We start from the raw sequence: 17,751 nt of genomic DNA on the forward strand, positions 1-17,751 counted from the left end.
GGGGGGGGGGGGAGGCGTGCCTAGGATTTATCCAAAGAGAAGATTCCAGAGCCATGATGTTCTCATCTCCATTTTAACTCTCCTCCTCCCCTCTGCCACCCTACCTCTCACACACATCCCACAGACTGTATTCAGGTCCAGGCATGCCATGCCCTCTTTGATCTCAATCTCCAAAAGGAAAATAAGCTTGGAAGTTGGAAATTGTATTTATTTAATGTATTTTCATTTCTGTTAGCAACCTTTTTTTTACCCCTTTTTTTGTAGCAGTTTCAGTTATTCCCAGTATTTTTTCAACTTAATTTCGTAGGTACATATTCTTTGTACCTACGTATTCAATATGTCTTCAATATGTATTTCATACATATTCTCTTTTTTTTATTAGTTTGAGAGGAGGTCATGGGGATATGGTCATCAAGGGGGGTTTATGCCCTTATAAAAAGAGGAAGAATCAATACCAAAGGTCACTCTCTTTCTCCACCAAGTGAGGACACAGTGAGAAGGCCACTACTGTTAACCAGGAAGATGGCCTTCTCCAGGACTCTATTTCATACATATTCTTTGATTAGAATTAACCCAAAATGAGACTGGATAGGGGCTGCAGTTGTGGCTCAGCGGTGGAGCTTTTGCCTTGCACGTGCAAGTTGCTGGGTTCAATCCTCAGCACCACATAAAAATAAATAGAATAGAATAAAGGTATTGTGTCCAACTACTTATAAAAAATAAATTAAAAATAAATAAATAAATAAATAAAGGTATTTTTAAAAATGAGACTGGATAGCCAGGAAATAATGAGAAGACAAATTTAGGATCTGAGGCCCAGAAGTAATAATAATAGTGACGGTAATAATAATGATGATGACCAGTGCTTTATATTATTTACTACATGCCTGGCACTAATCTGAGTCCTGAATCACTTCCTCCAGTTTACAGATGAAGAAACTGGTTGCTGATGTAAACCAGATAGTGGAAAGAATATAAGATTAGCCTGGTTTGTTAAGACTTCAGCCTCGTGGAAATTTATTTTTCTCCACTTAATATCCAACAAAAGAGGGAGATCACCTTGCAACAAATTGTGCCCTTGCTTAGTTTAGATGTTTGACTCAATTTATAAAAGCCTTTGTCTTTGTAGCTGATCATGACATTGGAATGTCAAAAAAAAAAAGTGCAGGGAAAACACACTATAAAATGAAATGTACATTTACTGGTAAGAAGCACAAAGTATTTGGCATCAGCAAAAAGCTTAGTCTTTGATGTGGAAAATAGAAAAGTTCTTGTTGTTTCCATTTGGGTCAGAGAAAGAGATGATCACTCTGTGATAAGTTTAGTGGGTTCTGAAGCTCGATGTAATAATTGACGAGCCACAAGCTGTCCTGCCCTGAGGATATGCAAGTATGAAATACACATGTCAGGGAAAATGTGGGTAGTGAGGAACCATACCACAGGAAAAACAGAAACGACTTAATATGATGAGTCTCAATTACCCTGTGTGTGAGGTTTTGCTATACAATGAGGCTACTTACATATTTGAGTTGGGTGTTGAAAAAGGAAGACAGAAGACAAAGAAGTATAGATGAATAATTTGTGGTGAATCACCTTACCTTGCGACATACAGAATCCTGTAGTGGCCCTATGCTGGACAGCAGCCTAAGGAAATATTTTAAGTACAGCAAGGTCCTCAATTTTAAACAATTTTCCCCTGTTTTTGAAAGTGTTCACACAATTAATGCCTCTTGCATGTATTCAACAATAGTTGCCTAGCAACCCATCAAGAAGCATTTTTGAAGTGCAAAGGGTCTAAAAATGAATGAAGAGCAAATAGAGTTCGTGCTGCAGCTGAAATGGCCGAGTTTCTGATATGAGTTTCAAAACATATCCCCCAGGAATGAGGCAGGGGCCATGCAACTTTAAAAAATCTGGTCTGGCTTCAGTGGAGACAATCTGAAATGTTCTGTTCATCTTTGACATTTGCAAATAGAGAAAATGGAAGCTATAAGATAGATCTCTCCATGTAGCTTGGTTCACTTTTCCACCTTGGAGCAGGATTGCTTCCTGTAAATCCCAAATGGATGTATAGGAAATGGAGTTTTGGTAAACTCTTAAGAAGCAGGATTATCATACCTCCTCTGGTAATCCAGTTTAGGATCTTGCACACTTGAGATACTTAGCCAACTGGGTAAACATGGATTAATCAAAGACTTAGTATCATTCCTGTAGGTAACTGCTTTATATTGGTTGACTCCCATAGGCATATCTTACTTGTAATGAAAAGAATCTAAGAGACCTTTCAGAGCAAAGGTAACAAGCTCAGGTTTGTCCAGACATGTCAGCAGAGAATCTTGAGGGGAAAGGGCAGATGGAGCCTGTAAGAAATCCTATAAGATATCAAGGAGCAAATGGTCATTCCATTCCAAGTTTTCCGAGGAATCTTCCATACTGCTCCCAGAGTGGTTGCACCAATTTGCAGTCCCACCAGCAATGTATGAGTGTACCTTTTCCACTACATCCTCATCAACATTTATTGTTACTTGTGTTCTTGATAATTGCCAATCTGACTGGGGTGAGATGGAATTTCAGTATAGTTTTAACTTGTATTTCTCTAATTGATAGAGTTGTTGAACTTTTTAAAATATATTTGTTGACCATTTGTATTTCTTCCTCTGTGAAGTATATCTTGCACAACCACAAGAATGGATCCTAATCAGGATTAATTATACTCCATGTATGAATAATATGTCAAAATACGCTCTACTTTCATGTATAGCTAAAAAGAGCAAATAAAAAAATTTTTAAAGGAATAATTCTAACAGGAAAAAAGAAAAGAAATCAGGAAGTGAGAAGCCCCCATACTGTTAAAGGGGTAGAGCTTTTTTCCACTCCATTCTTTTCTTGTGCTGTAGGAATATAAGCTGAATATTGCCAGATCTCTCAACTGTTTAAGAAAAGACAGACATCCCTTTTTTAAAAAACAATCTCATGATTTCCCATTGATGACAACTTTAAAAAATTGTGCAAGCTGAATAAACTATTCCACAAGATTGATCCAATGACTGCCAGCTCATGACCTCCTTTCTGGTCTAATGAACTCCTAATTTTACAGATGGGGGAACTGAGGCCCAGTGAGTAAGAATATTTATTCTAAATCAACAAAAATGCCAACTCCTTAATTTTGGGAACCATGTTATTGGTTTCTTTATTTTATCACCAGCTGGAGTAGCACAGAGTCAGACATATCGTGGCAATTCAATAAATATTTATCTGAATCAATGAATAGTGGAAATTAGAGGCAAAATCAAGCTTTGGTTTAGCCAATAGAAATAAGGACCATAAATGCTTCCTCATAAAATATTCCTTTTTTCTCTTTTATCCCACATGAACTGCCCTAACTTCTATAGAAGTTGAATTTGCTCTTCTCTTTGCCAGGTAGGGCCTTGTGTAAAGTATGATTTGATTAATAGGAATGTTCTAGTGAAAACCTTAGAAGAGCCTTGAATCCTAATTGGAGCTCAACCTTCCTGAAAAGACACTTTGTCTATCCCGGGGACTCTATAACCAACAGATTGCCTTTCTTCTTGGCCTTCCACATTCCATTCCATTAAATTTGTTGTCTATTTAGTGAGCACCCACAGTGTAAGGCCTCAGTATGGTGATTCCTAGACACAAAGGAATTCAAATAAAATTGGGGGCTTGCACGTTGAGTGTGATTTTTCCAAATACATTTCAGAAGTATTCAATGAGTTATTTCAATAAGGATTCTTGACATCCCAACGCCCCCTCCCCACCCCCACCCCAATATCCTTCTGTCTTATTTGGACAACACTTTACTGTGTGATCATTGCCTTTCTTCACTTTTTATCTTTTGATTTAAAGTTGTCCCAAACATGGAATCCATTATCACCAAAACACATTCTCCCCTTTTACCAGCCCGTAAGTGCTCTGCATCAGAAGATATGCCAATGTAGACCCCATTTTGGTCCATAGGAAGGCATGCCAGATGCTCATGTCAAACGATACTATAGTTTTTATGCACCTATTCTTTCTTCCTAGATTCTCCAAGGTGCTTACCTGTGAGTTGAGGGCTCAGCTGTTTCCAGGGTGTCAATAACTCTCCCACCAGGCAACTGTTGGCTTCTTGAAATGCTTGAAGTGATGTATTACTTCCACGTGTCTGTGCATATAGTAATGGTCATTATTGCATCCACTATTTATTAGTGTCTTCAGTGTGAACAGTGTGCCAGGCCTGTCACCTTGTTCGTATTCTTTCTACATCATAATCTTTATAGACAGCATTATAATCCCCTGTGGATAAATGGGTAAATTCAGCCCCAGAGACAGGATGACTTTCCCAGGATCCTATAGTTGCCTGATCTACATAAAGTGTGTTCAGAGTCACCTGCTCTCTGCTTCCATGTGGAACTGAGGTAGCCAGCAGCAGTTTTACCAACTTCGCCAGTGTTGCGGAGATGAAAGAAAAGATGACGTGTCTTTTTTTCAGAAGCAAACTCCAGGGGCCATTTTAAATGAAGTGGATGGTTTTGCATGAGGCTATATTTAATTTCAGGACAGTGTCCTTTGCTGGTGAAAATAATCAGATGTAATGTCATCTGCAACTCTCTATGTGCGTGATTTCATAAAACTGGTGTAGCAGTTTATTATTATAAAATTAGTATAGCATAGGACAAACCTGGGATGTGAGCCAGATGAAGTAGACAATGAGTAGTTATATAAGGTTTTGGAAGCACATGTAGGAGAACACAAGCGCACTGTATTTTCTTCTCAATTGTCTGCTGTTTGTTACTGTTTCCTTTTCAACATGATTGCATCTCAGTTTAATAGCATTTGCCATCTCAGTCTTTATGGTGCCAGGCCTGACATAGTTACATCCCCTCTGAGCTAAAAATATTGCATGTATATATTCAACCGCAGCCCGACATGTTTAGCTAATGGGTTGCTCAGGAGCTATGTGCTTATATAATTAAGTGATGTATGTAATTTTGTGTTAACACATTTGCAATGTGTGTTTCCCTGGTGATTGCAATGCTTTATTCTGTGTAAAGTGTGACATTTTAATTCCCGCTGAACAATTTCCTACCTTGATTTGCCTTGTTTTTGTGGCAGGGGATTATTTTGCAATCAAGATAAAAGCATTATTTATGAAATTTCTAGACTATCCCATTACTGGGAACTTTTAACTGCAGATCAATCTTCTATTTTATTGATTCTTGTTTAAAAAAAATCTTTATTTGGAATTCAAATTTTATCTGTACATTATAGATTCTCCCACTTTCATGTGCACATTTTTTGGGCAGCTTTGCAGAGGTGGGTTCCTTAAAAACGATTCTCAGCAGGCAGGGTGCCATCCTCCCCAGGGAACTTTTTTCTCTTAGATGTTGCCGACTTTTTTTTTTTTTTTTCTTTTTTGGTATAGGGGCTCTAGGGCAGCCCACATTCCTGTGGGTTTAAAAGGTCTTGAAAAAACAGGTCAGATCTGTATGTCCACAGACAAGACAGATTTCAGTAATCTGTAATAAGTAAGTGGTTGGCAATAGCTGGGTCTCAGAGTTATGTGGTGGAAATTAACATGTGGTTGTACACATCTTCCCCTTATTAATGGTAATCCCAACCGAGGGAAGGTGCTATAGATAAAGGTGAACTACGCCAAATCACCTTGCCCTCTTCAGAGGTCTCTGTGAGATCAGCAGTCAGTGTAGTTTAACAAATATTTGCTGTACTATTATTAAGTGCCAGATACTTATTTCCAAACGTGATACAGTCATTTGTTCAGTCACCGTTTCTTGAGCACCTACTATGAACATGCTACACGGACCAAGGCAGATGTAATCTCTTTAGTATCTGCTGACACAGGGAGACATTATTTGCATGCAGAGTAATAGGTGCTAGGATAGAAGCAAACATGACACAGAAGCGATAGACCAAGGTGTCCTCGCTCCACTGGAGAAGAGGGACAATAAGGAAGCTTCTCAGGAGATGTATGCCCAATGCCAGTCTAGAACAAGCAGGAGTTGGAACAAGAGGGAATAAATCTGAAAAAGTTTCCACAGGAATCTGGGGAACAAAGGTACACAAGGGGGAAGCCACAGGAGGTGCTCCATGTCAGGTAGGCTGTGGGCCTGTTATCCTTACACTCAAAGATCCTGATTTCTCAAAGCCTTTCTTCAACCCCAGGAGGGACTTCATTTTTTCCAGCCTAACAAAAGCAAGCAGGTGGCAGCAGACATTGAAGCCAAATACCCCAGTGCTGTCCTGATGTCTTTGCAAGCGGTTTTTCTTTTTAGTCCCGCCCACTTGGGGCTGAGTGAACAGCTGGGAGTGTGGTGCCAGAAGTCCTGCCAGAAGGACCCAGGGTCCTTACGCTCCTAGTGAGCTTTCTCAGTTGTGTGTTTTGGCATTTGAACACAGTGGGAATGTCCTTGTCAGCTCCCAGTTGACTTTATTAATTGCAGTTCCTTGGAAAGTGTGTTTCGGTATCGTGGTCTTGGGATGAGGGAGCTGGCCCTGCAGATACCCGAGTGGAGGTATTTGGGACCCATGGAAAAGCCATCTGCTGCCAGGGCACTGATGCTGGTCCCAAGCAGCCAGCAGAAACTGGAATCTTATCACAGCTCTGCTGCAAGCTGTGTGGCTTTGGAGGAGTCAAAAACTCTCTGGACCTGCCTTTTCTTGATGTGTCCAATGAGAGTTTGAACTAGATTGTGCCTGAGGTTCCCTTTAAGCTGTAGAGTACCACCATTCTATAAGTTACTTACTGTCATCCCACCTTGGATTCACCAGTTCCTAACAATGGTCTTGGGTTCTAGCCCATCTGAACAGTCAGGAGCCACTTCCTGCAATTCATGTCATGTCTTGACTCTCTGGCTCTATATTTTAGAAAACCATCTACAATAGCTCTTAACTTTAGATTCTGATTTTTTGGGATACAAGGGGACTCATTCAGCCTCTGAATGTTCCTAGAATATATGGCAGCGTGGATCAAGTAATCCATATTATTAGCAGTGTCGCAAGAGGCTATCACCCAACAGCTCTGTATTATGTTTCCTGGCCCTGCCCCCGACCCGCACTTCCCTGAGCCCTGAGGCTGTGGTTAATCATGTCAAAAGAATGTTTTAAAATTGCTCTTCTGTTGATTCCAAAGAGTCAGGGCCCTCACGTGGTTAGAGTCCTGGGCTAGGAGTCAAATTCTAAATTTAATTCAAGCCTCTATGAACGTCTTAGTTCTGTACTTCCTCACCATTTAGCCATGTTTCAGTTTTCCCATCTGCAAAATAGGCATAAGATAGCTCGCTCCGCAGAAATACAGACGGCTTTATTCTACACAGGACTGGCATTTTATTAGGGCAGAATATCATTTTACATTCCATAATGGGAATTAAACAAAAGCCCTTTGAGTACGTACCTTGTGTAAACGCCTGTGCGTAAAGGCAGATGAATTTCAGAGGCCAGCAAATACCACCCCCTTCTTTATTATTATTTTTTTTTCTCTTAAGCTAAACAAGACTAACCAGGGAATTCATTTTGGAATAAAAAGACATGAAAGAAAGGGTATTTTAGCTTGCACAATAGTACAAAGAAGAACAAGATCCGTCATGTTTTGCTAAAGAACTCACAGCTGTTTGATTTTATAGTAAAATTACTTTAAGAACTTTGCTAATTCAAAGACAAACCAAACAACTATTGTTGCAGAACTGAACTTCCACGTGCGAGTGGAAAAGTGAAGCTCAGATGACTCTGCCCCAAAAAATCATATTGAAAATACAGAGCAGTTTTGTTCGGGCTGGGTGGGGGAGCGGCTTTTCTTTAAAGGGAAGACACATAAAAGAGAGAACTGGTGCATTTACTGGCAATAACATGAAAAATAGTTTATGTTCTTGTGTACTTTGCTGCGAACTCTCCCCCAGCTTTTGCTCAAGCTGCTCAGTTTGTTTTAATACCAAGTTTGTTTGCTTTCTGGGGATGGGCCTGTCAGGCAGGAAATTGTCAAAAGGCATACAGCAGAAATGTTAAATAGTGTTTCTGAAAAATAGAATTAAATGCCAATTGGGTAACTGATTATTAAACTTTGAGTTCAGAATTTCATAGTTTTTATTTTTAGAAGATATGGAAAGATAAATTGTGATACCTATAGTTGGTTTCATAAATTCCAAGTTTCCGTATGTTGCCTATTGTCAGAAACAAATAAACTGTTCTAATTTAAAAAATAATAATGGCTTTTCTTCCATATTAGGAAATTATTCAGACTTCTTTACTTGGTTCCTATAATTCCAAACCAGTTGGAACATCAGTCTATTTTTGGTTATGAAGGAACTTTAAAAATGTGGGCATGATTTTTTAAGGTTCTCAATCTCGTAAAAATCAGTTTTCCACATACATAACAGCTCTGATTGTACATATAGTGAAATCATTGTATTCTAGAAAGACAAAGTTCTAATTCCCATATTACAAGCCCCACCCACCCTCACCCCGACAACATCCATCACCACATAGGAGGGCTGTTCAATGTAAATTCTAAAACATATAAAACAGCATACGGTTGTGATTTGCAGCTATTTCTATCCAAGATGAATGTTCTTACCTGTATTTGATTAAACTCTTGTTGGTTTCTGGGTTTTTATGGTCATCCCACCGTATTTCATAGATTTACCACCAGAGGGCGATGGAGAGTTTGCTTACAGCTAACAAAGCTAGAAATGGTTTTAATATCAGCTAAGTGTTTTAGCTTGCTAAGGATTTATTTCTCCGCCTTTCAATTGCCACACATGCAGCCTCTGAGTTTCCACTAACAGCGAATAATAATCCAAATAAAGTTCTTCTGAGGGAAAATATAGACAGCCGGGTGCAGACAAGAGCTTTTGCCCAAATAAGGTTCCCTTTTGTGGAGACCCCATGTGTTAGATAACCATCAACTGACAGTTGGTCATGAGTTAATAATGTTGGATGCTGAAATATGCATACCATGTGCTATAAAAGAGTCTGGAGGACAAAGACAAATACTTCTATAGTTAGATATTAGAAACATACCAGAGGTGTGCATACTGCTTCAAGGGATATAGGTTGAATCCACCAAATAATTTCATAAAAATTATTACCTTATAAACTTTAAACAGTAGAATGCATAATATTCATTGCACTTTTTGTTGATGTTGCAGAGGTCTCTGTCTTAATCTGTCTGCATGCTACTGCCTTAAATGCTATAGCAACTTTTGCCTTCTAAGAAAAGAAAATATTTCCTAAGCTTATTTCCAGTGCCACATTGCTATTCTTTTATTTTTACAATCAGACACATTTTAAGGGAAGTAAAGGGCGGGGGGTGTTCCATGAAACAACCCAGGAGGTTGTGTAGGACTTTGATTTGCATGTTGTGTTTGGAGGGCTGTTAATGTCTAGTTATGTTTCTGCGTTGCTGCTGCCACAGGCATCTAAAGGTGAAGGGGGCGGGAAAAATGGGATCTGATTGGATCTGATTTCAACTCCTGTGACCAGTTATTTGGGAGGATGGAACATTGGGTCAGCTGGGCATTCAGCAGCCATCTTCTCAGGGTGATGCTTATGGTGTTTCTAATGCTAGGAATAAGAGGGCAGGGGGTGGATATGTCTTCTCCTCTGTCCCCAGAGCTCAAACCATTTGTTTTGCTAATTTTTTCTGGACTCATTGGATTGCCTGTCTTCAATGCCTAATCTCACTTTCTATCCTCTATAACCATGGAACCTGAGGCAGCTTGGCCAAGCCAACTAGGCTATTCCCTTGTCTCTGGGCCTGACTGTATCTGACCTCTCTGCTTACTTTCAAATGAAATCTCCAAAAGGCAATACAGAAAGACTGTGAACTTATTTAACAATTTGTGGTTAAGAATTCTCTGCTTAGGACTAGCCACAACCACTCAAGTTCAAGTTCCATTTATTCAGTTTGCACTGAATGAAAATGGGTCACATTATAATACCCAACTTATGTTGGCAACAGAAGAGAATAAGTTGTGAAATAAATAATTGGCCTTTCTCTCTGTCTCTCTTTTATCATTTATCTCTGTCTCTCCCCCAGTCTGTTGTTAAGGCTTAACATTTGGTTTGACATCTTAGTCAAGGAAGTCATGAAATCACATTCTCCTCAGGGCCATGTCATAGCCTTGAGTCAGCAATGACCAGATTTGAATCTCACAAAGGAGATACCTCAAGTTTGATAAAATTCTCAGATACTAACATTTCTACAGAACCGTCCTCCATAACACAGAATAAAATGCTAAATTGTATCAAAACTTTGAATCATGATTTTTGCTGGTTATTCTAGCTTCAGATGTTAATCTTGTTCTGTCTGCTCTTAAACACGTATTTCCAAGGACGTATCTATAATCATAACATTGAATTGTTGACTGAACCAGCATCACCCAAGAGAAAGATAATGCAAACCACATGTAATTTAAAATATTCTAGAAACCACATTTTAAAAGGTAAAAAGAAACATGTGGAATTAATTTTAATAATACATTTTATTTAATCCACTATATCCAAAATATTATCATTTCAATATGTAATCCATATAAAATGTTATTAATGAACTATTTGACTTTTTTTTGTACCAAGTTTTGGAAATCCAGTGTGTATTTTACACTTGCAGTATGTCTCAATTTGGACTTGACATATTTCAAGTGCTCAGTGGACACCTGTGGCTGGTGGGAACTCTATTGGACACAATTTAAATAGCGGGAGAAATGGTTTATATTTTGCAGAGAAGAAGGCCAAAAAATTCTAACCCCTGTGTTCCTCATGAGATTTACATTAGGGTTGCTGATAGTATCTGCCTGTTGTTCCTCTACAATGTAACAAACTCTTGATTCCATTAATGGAGCACCCCAGCTTGCGGGTGGAGTTATAATCATCTGTCCATAGTCAATATATCACCAGGTGTCATGGACCTTGTTGCTTGCTCTCCACCCCAACCCCTGCAACCAGGTTCCTTTCTCTTCTGATTTTGGACCCTCACTCTACCCTGCTCCAGTTCACAACTCTTCCACATGGTCTATGAGTCCCACAGAATAGTTTTAAAATCATTTTCCAGGGTGGTAGCTTCTGTACTTCCATGAATGGATGAAGCTCAGAGCCCAGGAAGGTGCTCTCTCAGAGGGTGCTGGTATCTTTTCAGGAAGGGGAGAGGATTTACCTGAACAAAGAAAAATGCCTCAGAATCTGAGACACACAAACATTGTCATCTTTTTCCTTTTAAGTAAAACATGTCCCTGCTTCTTACATTATATTTTCTTGTAAGGCAGAAAAGCAGAAAGAGAGCGAAAAAAAAAAAGATCTTTTCAGTACTGGTTACATTTGGATTTTTTAAAACAAATTGGGAGCCTATATTTATTTGATGACCTTTTACTTTTTCTTACATGTATGTGTTTTAAAAACTATAATGTCTTTCATAACATATTCTTGCAAGTCTGTAATAAGTTAAATATCTCCATGTTAATCCACATTCACACATACCAAAAAATAAAAATAAAAAACCTCTCACTTATTTCCAAGTGGGGAATGTTTTCTTTAGAGATGTAGCAAATCAATTATCCTCAATATTGAAAATGGAATATCTCATTTCCAAACCTAGAAAAATAGCTGAACAAGAATGTTCTGTTTATATATGAGTTTAAGAACTGTTCTGATATTTACTGTTCTTACAAGGCTATTTGAAAAAAAAATGTAGCTTTCAGTTCTGTGCTGTCATGTTCAATAGTGACACACAGAACATATCAATCATAGACTGGAATGAGAGCATTTATTGATTGTAACAAAAAGAAAAAGGAAGAGAGAAAGATAAGAGGCAAAAAAATTCTCTGTACTTAAGAGGTCCTATCTTTATAACCTTCAGGAATTGTACAGATTAAAATGTCCTACAAAAGCATTTCCAGAGTGGATCTTTAAACATTCTTAAAAAACAGACAGTTATATTAAGTTAATATTCTATTCTGATTACATAGTAGCATATTAAAACTAAATCTGTATTCATGGCCTGGTTTTCCACAGATGGGAGCAGGAGTGTTTCCAAATCCCTTAGAAAAAGCATATAGTGTAGCATTGAAATGACACATTAATTACAATAAGTTGCCTACTTGACTTTCTCCACTGAAAGAGGAGCCTAGGCACAGTGCTGAGACCTGGAAGTGACTCTTGGATACCTGGCATCCGGAGAGATGGACAGGAGGAGAGATGAGCTGCCAGGGGGAAAGTGGAGGTTTGAGTCATTGTGGCTAAAAAGGAACCACATTGGTATTTTCTGGTTTGTGACTTCATTAGAAGACCTTGCAATGAGGGGCTGGGTGATAAGATGAGGATGTAGGAATCAGCGCCTCGGTGTGCAGTATGAATAAACACCGGATAGTGCTGCCACTGTACCCCTAAGGACCCAACTAAATCTGAAGTTGTCTTTCCTGCCCTAATGTCTCTGGACAGAGTAGATGGCATTCTAAGGCAGAGTGGACTTTTCCCATAGGCTGTGACTCTCAGGTAACCAAGGCCATGTTCCCATCCATGCTGTGGTATGTGGACCCTATTATCACAAAGATGAAAGCATTTTTTTTTTCCAAAACAGCCAGGAGTCACCATCCCCACCCCTTTACAAGTGATAAAGGGGACCCCGCCCCCCCTGGTTTCCACTGGTGGATTCTGTGGGTGGCCAAAACAGAGCAGAAGGAGAAGGTGACTATTTGTGAGGTCTGGAACAGATATCAGTCTCCTTCCTCTCTCCAGGATTCTCCCTTTAGCATCAACCCTGTGAAAACCCATCATCTCTCTTCACACCAACACAGGCTCTGAGTACCTGGCCTACTTCAAGTAGTCATGAAAAACTGCTAGAATCCCTTTCTTCTTGGCCAGTGTCCTTGTAAACCTCTCTTCTAGATTTCCATAACATTTTGTAATATGTTGGAACCCACTCTATGATTTTGAAATAATGTCTAGATAATATTTGATAATTTCTCTCCTTCCTCAAGACCCAGAGAAAAACAAGGTTAGAAATCTGCCTATCTCTGCTGATAAAAACTGACTACAAAAGAGCTTTGCTTGTCTTTTAATGCAGAAGCTCATGCAGAAAGCTCCTGTTTTCAAACCAATTAGCAATACAGATGAGCTAGCAAGTCCTGTGCCATTTCTGGGGCGGGGGAAGGGTAGAAGTCAAATAATCTGTGTTTTTAAGTGTTTCTGAGAAATGAAGACCTCCAGGGCAGAGAGAGGGCGGATCAGGAAATAGCTATGCAAATCACATGCCAATGAAATTACTAAAACTTTGATCAGGGGCATTAACAATGCTCCAGCATTCACAAGTATGAAACAGGAGTGAGTAAGACTGGGCATGTTTTGGAAGAGATTACAAGAGTGTTTACTTACATGGTTTGTTGAGCAGTCAATGAAGTCCATGGCTGTTTTGGACTTAAACTGCCCAAGCAGTCCAGGTATGACAAATGTGGTAATACATTCCACTCTCATTAGTGGCTCTTGGGGATCTCAATGATTTTGACCAAGAGCCAAAATGACTGGACTTTAATAAAAGTCCCCACCACCACCCTCTTTCTAACAACCTAAGTGCTCACCCTTTGGGGAGGTAAAACTGGGACCTAGAATCTGTGACAGCATAGTTCATTGGAAATGCTAAATTGTAGTTAGTGACTCAAGCAATGTGGGGTAATAGTTTGGGCTAAAGCAAACTTGGAAACTCAAAGCCCAGATTTTCATAGAGCCCATGACATCCAGTGTGATCTACCTGATAAACTGGAGAACATCCATCAGTGGTTGGTAGTTGTTCTGGGCTGTGTGGTCTTGGTGGCATTTGGAAGTGAGGGCATTTAAATCTGTCTCTAGCATCTTGGCTCACAACTCCAGACACATCTTTTCAAAGCCTTTATTTGGGGGTGGGGGGAGGAATAAAGGAAACCGTCAGAACAATTACCAAATAACCACTCTGACTGCATTGTTTTGCTATGTCCATTGCTTGAAATTCATTATTTAAAGTTTGGTTGTCCTACAAGATCAAGTTGTTCTTGTTAATGGCCCTGTGTGTTAGTATCTCAAACAATACAACTGCTTCTTAAGTATTTCTGTTGGGTGTAGAAGAGTGTTTATAAGAAAACAGAATAAAAGTAAAATTTGTATTTTATGAATTTGCAGAAAGATTTAACCAATTAAATGGACATTGAGTACTGACAGGCACTACATGGAATAAAACTGTGGATTTGAAATAAAATTTTCATATATCATTTATGAATTCTTAAGTTAAAGTGTTGGCTTTAATAAAAGCCAAAATGAAGACTGAGAGTTTTTGGTTTCTGTTTTTTTCCCCCAAGTATTTGAAAACTGAAATTCTGTAAGAGATTATCTGTGAAATGCCTTTCTTTTATTACACCCATAAATTTTAGGAGTGGCTTTGATCAAGCATTCTGCCATTCTTGGTTTCTAAATCTTTTACTCATACGTTAATAACTTTAAAAACATTCATCCTATTTTTGTTGTAGTGAAAGAGGAAGTTTCTAAATAGTCAAAAGGGAAACATTGAAAATAGAACAAAGTAAATGGTAACTAAATTAGGTTTTTTTTTTTTTTTTCCTTCTTCCAGAAAGGGCAATGCTCCATGCTGGAACTTGCCAGAGTATTTTAAGATTATTGTCTATAAAGAAAATCTACCAGAGAATTATGATCCTCAACAGAAAGGCATTACAGAAATGCAAAGTATTACCAGGAACACAGACTATACATAGACCAGTGTTTGTCAGAATCTAATACTTCAATCAGTAGAGTTTTTTTTTTTTTTCTTTTCTGCCTTGTGTATAAAATATACACATAGGTGCACATGCGCAAGCACACACACACAACTTGCAAATTAAATGAGTTAACGCTCTGTCAACTTCCTGTAGACATTGACCCTGGGGGTCAAACTCTTAGGAAAATTACCCCTGGTTTTCCATTCCCAGTTCCCAGTCCCCGCCAACCTGCAGTCTCACAAAGAATTTCTCGAGAGAATATGTAGCTGCATTGGCAACAAAAATCCTCTCTGCAAAATGGGAAGAGAGAGTTGCTAACTGATGAGTCAATCCAGCTTTTATAGCAGTTTATCTTCATGGTATTTCCAAGAGCATAAATGCTATAAAAAGAGAGGGGGTGGGGGGGAGAAAGAGAGATGGCCACGACAGGAAGAACACAGTAGAAAAAAACAGGAACATTTAAGCCAAAAGCAATTTACTTTGCCAGTAACTGGTTACATTTCCTTTGTTTTATTATTATTATTGTTACAAGAGTTGAGGCTGAGATGAAAGTTTCCCACACCTGCACTGCCCGAACACACAACTTGTCTGAACTTGTTTTGCACTGTCGTTGAGAAAATAACTATAATCCATTAATATTTGAAAATATTGAAAAAAAATAAAGAAGAAGAAAGAAAACAGCACAAAAATGAATTAGATGTCAGAGTAGCCTGGATGGCTGGAGGTGGTTTGGTTCTCTGGGGATTAACACCCCTGACTTCGCGAAGGTGAATACTTGTGAATTTCTTATCATTGAGTAAGAGGAAGAGATGAGCAATTGGAGAAAATAATTCTTTTTAAACCACAGAGATCTTTTCACTGATTAAGCAGAAGAGTCACAGGCCCACTGTAAAGGGGTAGTGTGCATCACTCTGGCAAAGTTTTAGTGGCTTTCCTGAAGTCCTGTCACCCACTGCTAAGTCTAGACTAGACTGAGGGGACCCTGTTCTCTGTCAAGTCAATGGGATGCAGAGTGCTTGCTGAGATGGGTATTGTGCAGTATTTGAGAGTATTTTTATGCTTACTGGTGACAGCCACCTCAAGTTAATATGAATACCTCATTATGAGACAGAGTGAGTATGTATGTCTATTAGAATCTGCTTAAAGCAGAGGCTCTGGATAAAGTCCAGTTGCCTGGGTTGGAATTCCACTATCAATAACCATTTGCATGACCTGAGACAAGTAATTTCATCTCTGCCTCAGTTTCTTGATCTGTAAAACAGGGATAAGAATTTGCATCTCCCTCATTGGTTTCTCGTAAATTTTGAATAAGTTATTGCACATAAAGCATCCTGAACAGTAACAAGCATACAGCAAGTATGAAGTATTAGCTACTTTGGTTATGGGTATGTAATATTGAAAATATTCATACAAAAAGCACTTACTGAACTCTATGATGAGCCAGGCCAGGCCAGGGCAGGGGATTATTTACGCATAGAAGCACAAGTAGCTGTGCATTTATTGCTTTGCACTGTTAATTGTTTAAAGAACTGTCAGGAACCAAGTGTGTACCAGGGAGTGTACCACTGGCTCTGCAGAACTTTGTGAATAGAGATTAGTCCAACCTAAAGCACCAAAGCTGCTACAATTCTGGAATCTTAGACTCTTGGCTTTCTCATATGTATATAGTCCTTGGCTTTCAAGAAGAGGGTAAATATGAGTCCATCCAGGGTGATTGGAAGGAGTGGAGCTGTTTCTTAAGTAAATAAATAAAAATTCAGAGCCCACCCTGCCCCTGGCCACCATCACATCATGGTGTATTTACTTTGAATCACTGGCCTAGCAAATGATTTGTTTTACTGCTCCCAAGGAGAAAAAGATGAAGTCTGGAAACCAGAAATTCCTCTATCCTCAAAAGCCAGCCCCTCAATCCCAAAGTTTCAGCTGGGGTCTTTTGAATCCAAAAAGTCTTCTTTTGTATTTTGGGGATTCTTGCCTAATGTTTACTGCTCCTCTGCTTCTAGGACATTGAACACTTGTGGTCTTCATTTGTTCATTGCATGTAGGACAAGGATATGACCTTACCAAGATGCCAAACACAATGGCTCAACAGTTATCAGGAGGCCTCCTATCCCAATTCACAGTGCAACTTCAAGTCATTGGCTTATGTTCTATGAGCATCAGCACAAGTCATAAAGGTGAATGCAGTTTGACCAGTGTCCAGAATCCCAAGTATACCACATGGTCAGGTTGGCCAGCCCAGTTCATGAGGTTGCAAAGAATATGTGGCCATCTTTATTTTCATTAGTCACTTGTTCATTCCATAAATTTGTTACATAATGCCACCCCCTGAGTGTTGTGCTGGGGCAGATAAGAGCTGAATGGACACGGTCCTGCCCTTAAGGCCAGTCCACTATAATTATAAGCCAAAAAGCACAGCTCCAGCACATGAAATTTAGTGATATGTTCCATAAGAGAAGGATAGCAAAAGAGAGGGGAGGCTTAAAGACAGAGTTGAGTTCGAGCCTTGAGATACTAGTGAGAATTACTTAATAGTACCTGAGATACACAAGTACTTGTCCTATTAGGAACCAAAGGTTTTTGCTCTCAATCAAATTCCATTTAGAGTTTCAGTTTATGTGACCAGAATATTTGGTGCTAGTCTGTTCTAAATTTGTAATTCTCAGAATCTGCTGGGGAAGGACTTGTGCTTCTTTGGGTTCTGAAAACAGCTCAAAGAATGGAGAAAATAGACTCAGTTGGGGGATGACTTCTTGTGGGTTCCTGGAACCTTTGCCTTTGGTATTTAAAATGGCATGTTCAATGCAAGTTATCTTTTTCAAAAAAGGCCTTTGGGATTTGAAAGCTTTTCTGGAAATAAATGCCTTTTAGGTTTTAAGTGCTTTTCACCAAAATGTTGGGAGGGGAAGATGATAGTAACAAGTCTTAGAACAGAGGGGATATTGTTCTGGGACTTGTGATGAAATGTCTCAGACCTGCTCCCCCAGCCGACCCCCCCCCCCCC

General features: G+C 39.2%; 1 protein-coding gene across 3 annotated transcripts in view; it reads left to right on the top strand.

Moving 5' to 3' along the window:
• Arid5b (AT-rich interaction domain 5B) overlaps nt 1-17,751 on the top strand; it is a 183,078-nt gene that overhangs the window by 122,547 nt on the left and 42,780 nt on the right. The window lies entirely within an intron of this gene.

This window comes from Marmota marmota, unplaced genomic scaffold (assembly GCF_001458135.2).
Source record: "Marmota marmota marmota unplaced genomic scaffold, marMar, whole genome shotgun sequence".
In the NCBI taxonomy this organism is placed as follows: Eukaryota; Metazoa; Chordata; class Mammalia; order Rodentia; family Sciuridae; genus Marmota; species Marmota marmota.